Source organism: Trichosurus vulpecula, chromosome 2, assembly GCF_011100635.1.
Source record: "Trichosurus vulpecula isolate mTriVul1 chromosome 2, mTriVul1.pri, whole genome shotgun sequence".
NCBI classification, from domain to species: Eukaryota; Metazoa; Chordata; class Mammalia; order Diprotodontia; family Phalangeridae; genus Trichosurus; species Trichosurus vulpecula.
In genome coordinates, this window is record NC_050574.1 from 368,324,455 (window position 1) to 368,330,731 (window position 6,277).

A 6,277-nucleotide genomic window follows, 5' to 3' on the forward strand; every position below is an offset into this window, starting at 1 on the left:
CTGTAAGGTTAGAGTATTTGAGAGAGGATCAAAATGTATGTTGAAATCCCACAGTATGAAGGCAGGAATTGAAGAGGAGAGAAAGGCAATGAACCAAATACTGAACTCATGAAGGAAGACAGGGAGTATCCTGGAGGTGAGTAGACAATTGTTATCAGAATTTTTGATTGGATGGTAGATATGGATTGAGTGAACCTCAGAGGAGAGGTTACAGAGTGACGGTGGTAGAAGGAGAACCTGGAAGTGGCAATGGGGAGCAAGGAGTTTTCCGATACCACCATCTTGACCAGTGAGTTGGGAAAAATGAGTTGAAAGTGCAGTCAGCCGCATCACCTCCTGCTCCAATGGCGGCTGCTGGGAATACTCACGAGGATCACGGTACCTGCTCTGAGAATGTGGAAGACTCAAACCATGATCTGCAGTTTGAGCCCATAGTGTCTCTTCCTCAGCAGCAGATTAAGATCCTTGAAGAAGATGAAGTCCTTTCTAAAATGCGAGACAAGCTGTTCCAGTTTGCATCTTCGAATGGCCTTCCGGAATAGAAAGAGTGAGGGACGGGTGACGTGAACCTGCTGAAACACAAGAAAAAAGGGACCATTCACTTCCTTATGAGAAGGGACAAAACTCTGAAGATCTGTGCAAATCATTATATAACCCCATTGATGGAGCTGAAGCCCAGCGCAGGCTGTGACAGGGCCTGGGTCTGGAACACACGTGCTGACCTTGCGGATGAAAGCTCCAAGCCTGAAGTACTGGCAATTCGATTCCTAAATGCAGAAAATGCCCAGAAGTTTAAGGCAAAATTTGAAGAATGTAGAACTGAGACAGAAGAAAGAGGAAAGAGACCAAGAGCAGGCAAAGAGAGCAGCACCGATGAAATGGTGGAGAAGTTCTCAGAGCTGTGGGTGCGGGAGAAGGCAGGCAAGCCAAGAGCCTGAGAGCCCTGAGGCACTGAGAAGGACACCAAGGACTAGGACTTGTTACTGCAATAAATCATCTCGTGGGCCTCACCTTATTTCTTTTTATTTTCTTTCTTAATTTTTTTAACAAGAAACTTTAATAATAAATAAATAAACTGAATTCCACCCTCCATTTTGTTTTCTGAGCTTGTACGCTTTCCAAGATGTCTTCAGCAAACCCATTCTGAGTTACATGCACTGCGCTCATAGTATTCTTTTCTGCAGTAGAAACAATTATAGTACATCCGAAAGAATGAATAAAACATTTGAAAGCTGAAAAAAAAAGAAATGAGAAAATAGTTAGGAAGAAAAGATATCTCAATTCAACAGTCTATGAAAAACAGAGAGAGGTGGTTTTCAAAGCCCACACAGTGTTAGAATGTGAATTATTCTATAAAATATTATTAGAAAAAAGTATAGCATTATTAATAAGATTTTCTCATAAAGCAGAAATAGTGAAAGGTAAAAATTTAAGGAAAGCTTAATAAGATGTCCATCAAAGCCAAGTTATACCAAGGACATTTAAGGGTGAAAGAAGACTAAAAATAGAAAAAAAAACCGCAACGTTTCCAAAAACAGAACTCATTATATTTTCTCCAAAATTCTCTCCTCTTTCTAACCACTCTATTATTTTTTAAGTAATCACCATCTTCTCAGTCACCAAGGATCACAATAAATTTAAAAAAAAAGTACAGTATTAGAAAGGAAGGTCAGGGAGGCAGCGCCAATCAAGTTCCAGGAACAGGTTTCTTGTCTTTTAAGGGAAATTGATGCCTGTTGTTGGGAAATAGGGTTAACCCTGGTCCTGTTGCATACAGTGGCCATGGTGGCAAGGTCCTAAAGATCTTTCAGAGGACTGCACAAAAGCTTTTCATGGCTTTTACTGGACACTCTTACTGGCACAGTGGCATAGGAAGTGCCAAGATAGTATAGTAAATGGTTGCTCTGGGGAACTTGGAGTTCTAGAAGCCTAACAGTTGCTTATATTGGCCACATCTCAGTGCTGTTTCAATAATCTGGCTAGCAGTTGCCATGGAGGTGTAAAACCAACAACAACCAGCTCACAAAACTGCTGCAAGCCCAGATTCTTTTGATCTGCTTTACTAAAGAAAACTAGGTTAACAATCTTACTTTAATCCAATATACAAATATCATTCACTCAGCTCAGGGGGAAAAGCCAGCACCCTGAGCTTCAGAGCAAATATGAACAATTACAAACATCAACAGACCAAATACAATTCATAGCTACCAAAAAAACCATTAACATCTGAGTTCAGCTGGTGGGCCCTTAGAACACCTGCCCAGAGTCCCATGCCTCCAGGAGTGACAGCCTTAAGCAAATAGCTCTGTCTTCTCTTTTTAGCACTCTTTAGCCATCATCAAACATCATCGGAGCTACCAGAACTTAAGCTCTTACTATTGGCTCTGGAGTTAGCACAAAGATATAATCAGATCTCCCTTCATGGGCCCCACCTGGAGCCCCACCTTAGTTACCTAATCAAGGAGATAAAGGCAAAAACTCTTCAAGGGCACTTGGTTGAATAAGGGCCAAGAGACCATCCTGATTGCCAATACAGGTGCCTACCAAAGTCAGGTTAAAGCAACCTGTTCACTACTCTTTTAAGGCAAAGGAACAGAGAGAAAAAGCATTGTAAAAGCTTGAAAACTCCACTCTGGGATTACCTGGTCAGTGACACTGGTGAAGTCGGGAACGGCTATAGTGATGGGCATGTTGACATGGTTAAATTCCTTTTCTTCTACTGTAGGCTGCAAGGTGCCACCTGCCTTCCCCACGAGTCACACAAGATTGTTATGAGGAACTAGTATAACAAAGTATGCCAGCTTCCTTCTTCTCCATCACCAGAAAAGAAATATCTTTCACCTGTCCGGGGAGCCTTGCGTAATGTGTTCTTGTTGGGAACAGAACAACAAACAGACTGCTGACAAACATAATTTAGACCAACTAGATTTCATTGAATTTGCCAGCAAAGCAGGCTCACCCAAAGAGTCAAAGACTCAGCAAATGAACAGTATACAAAGTTTATAGGTTATATAGGAGTGAGGAACAGGATAGGGGACTAGGCAAAAGTTCATTGGTCAAAGTCTCTCTGTTGCTGGGGTGTGAGGCTGATTTGTCACAATAACTCTTTTACCCAGTTTCAGGGTTGGGGTTTTTGCATAATAGGATGGGGAAGGGTGAAAGGAGCACTAGGTTGTTTCTCAAAACATATATAATCTATATCAAATTGCTTACTGTCTTGGGGGAGGAGAGGAGGGAGTGGAGAGGAGAGAATTTAGAACTCAAAATCTAAAAAAAAAAAGAATGTTAAAATTCACATGTAATTGGGAAAAATATTATTAAAAAAAAGAACAGGATACCATGGCATTTCCTCATTTGGGTTATTTGCATTGCAAGCACTAATGAGAGAGTTACAGACATATATGTGTGAAAAAATGGAATGATTCTCAAAATAGGGAAGCTCTGGATCCACAATTCCCCACTTTTGTGCTATACAGGCACAACATCCTGACTATTAGGGGCCATGGATCATATTCTTATAAGTTGGATGGGTGACTGGGTGACTGTGGTAGGGAGTGGCCTGGGTAAGGGTTTGGGATCCCAAAACAGCAGTAGCTGGTTATCCCAGGAAGATGTAAAGAACCTTATTAATTTCGGGGGATTGTAAATCAAGGGATTTAAATTTATACTAGGAAACAAGTGTAGTATGTCCATGAGAATCAGAAAAGAAATCATAGTTCCATGCTACAGATTAAAGTTGAAAAAACATAGTTAAGCAGAGTCATAATCTCACACTTCCCTTTAAAGAGACAAACCTGGTGAAACAAACTCTATGGGTAAATTAAATCAGGTTACAGATTAAACTACTAATTTAGAGGGTTCACAATGGATTGATTAAGAGGATAGATTTACATATCACCAGTTAGGTAGGGTAGCTGACCAATAAATCACTTTGAGAAGCTCAAACTTCCTTCTGCCTTCTACTTGAGGAATGTCAAAGAGTCAACATTATTATTTCTATAAGTCAAGTTTTGGTCAGGTGAAGTTAATACAAACAGAAGACAGATAGACTTTTGGTTGACCAAAAGTTGCCTGAGAAACGATTCCTGAAGAATAAATAAATTTGAGCATACTTCCCTTGCAGTCAAACATAAACACTATGAAACATGAAAACCAAAGTCAGTAAGTCAATAAGCCGGTAATGATAATCAACACTGAATAATATTATCTCCTTGGTCCTGGTAACCCACTTATGTAATCATAAACTACATGTTGATTCTCAGCTGTCCCATGTAATTGTATGGTCCCTTGAAACACCTTCCCTTGGGAATTCTGGAGTAGGCCTCATCCCTAGAGGAGGTCCTTCCTAGTAGATCCACTTCACTGGTTCCAAGTTATTTGCAGAGACTCTCTATTTCATACTGATAAATCTACCAATAACAAGGCTCAGTAGAAGTTAGTACAACTTCCTAAATTTGGTATTCCAGTAACTAGTTCATGTGGTGAAAAACAGTTCAAAGCTTATGGAGCCAATCCTATTAACAACCACCGTAGAAAAACATCAAATTAGGAAGCAATATTTCACCTGAAAGTTCAGAGAATTTCAATTTTGACATCCCACTTGCTCTTACTATCTTTATCAGAACTCTGTACCTGACATGGACAACGCCCTCAAAAGGCTGAAGGAAGAATTTTTAAAATATCCATGGAGGCCCGACTTGGAAAATGAGCCCTTCTGTCTCTTAATATTATCAGAGAGAGACTTCAAAACAGGAAAACAACATGATTTAAAAATTTCTTTACAATTATTAATGCAATTTTACATTTAAATCCTTAATCCAATTTTGAGATCTGAATACTAAATCATACTCAAAGCCTATATATCCCATTAGAAACATTTGGGAAGCCCATCACAGATATATATATATATATATGTGTGTGTGTGTGTGTGTGTGTGTGTGTATACACACATACATACATGCATACATACGTGTGTGTGCGTATAGATAGATAGCTAGATACATAGATATCTTAGTTCTTAGAGAAACTGTCTAATGTTGTTACTTTCTCAAAGGTTTTGTTGATCAGTCATTTTTAGTACCATCTGACTCTTTGTGACTGCATTTGGAGTTTTCTTGGCAAAGATACTGGAGTGATTTGCCATTTCCTTCTCCAGCTCATTTTACAGATGAGGAAACTGAGGCAAGCAGAATTAAGTGACTCAAAATTGACTACTTCATCAAAACTTTTCCATCTTTATCTTATTCCTCCTCTTTTGAAGATGTTAATTACAAGGCATGGTTTGTGTAACTAACCATTTTCATGTATCCCTATCCCCAGCAATATACCCAGAGGTTGCTGAAAGAGCCCACACCAATCCTGAGCACATTATACCACCTTCCCTCATGGTCTCCACTCTGTAGCCTCCCCTGAATGTTCCAAATGGAGAAGGGGCTTCGGAGGATGTCTCAGGTTTAGATGATGCTAAAGGGACCTTAATGACCTGGTGCTGTACCTTCCCTGTACAGTTTTACCAGCACCTCCATGGGCTGGCCATCAATTGTTTTCTCATCAACCCTGTGTTTTATGGGCCATATCCAAAGCTCCCTCAGGAAGAGAGTGTCATTGTCCTCTGCAGGGCATCAGGGTGACTCATCTCCACATTCTATCCATACCTATTTTCCTTGACAACAGGATTTGCCCAAGTCACAACTGTCCAGACCTATTCAAATTTCACCAACTGATCAGTCCACACACACACACACACACACACACACACACACACACAGTTGTGTGGTGGAAGAAAGCCGTAGCTAAAAACAGACCATTCTGGTGGGGCTCCACCCAGAAGCCTGTATTTAATTACCCCTGAGGGCACAGGTTGTGGTAGGCTTTCTCTCTCTGTATGTACATAAATTCAATCTATCAAAACCATTTCTTTTAGGAAATTTATTCCTCTCCCTGCCCCCCCCCCCTTCGCAGATCCCTATAGGGAACTAGCTGCAATGGGAATTCCTTTTTTAAAAATTTTATTTTTTATTTTTAGTTTACAACACTGAGTTCCACAAGTTTTTGAGTTCCAGATTTTCTCCCCCTCTCTCTCCTTTCTCCTCCCTGCCAAGATGGCATGTAATCTGATATAGGTTCTACATATACCTTCACATTAAACATATTTACACAACAGTCAAGTTGTAAAGAAGAATTATAACCAATGGAATGAATCATGAGAAAGAAGAAACAAAGCCAAAAAAGAAAGAGGAAAAAAAAAGAGAGAGGAAATAGTTTGCTTCAATCTGCA

The 6,277-nt window shown here is 40.0% G+C and overlaps 1 pseudogene; it reads left to right on the forward strand.

Annotated features, from left to right (window-relative positions):
• The first annotated feature begins 344 nt into the window (after positions 1-344).
• LOC118837190 lies at positions 345-938 on the forward strand (annotated as a pseudogene).
• The last annotated feature ends 5,339 nt before the right edge of the window (positions 939-6,277 follow it).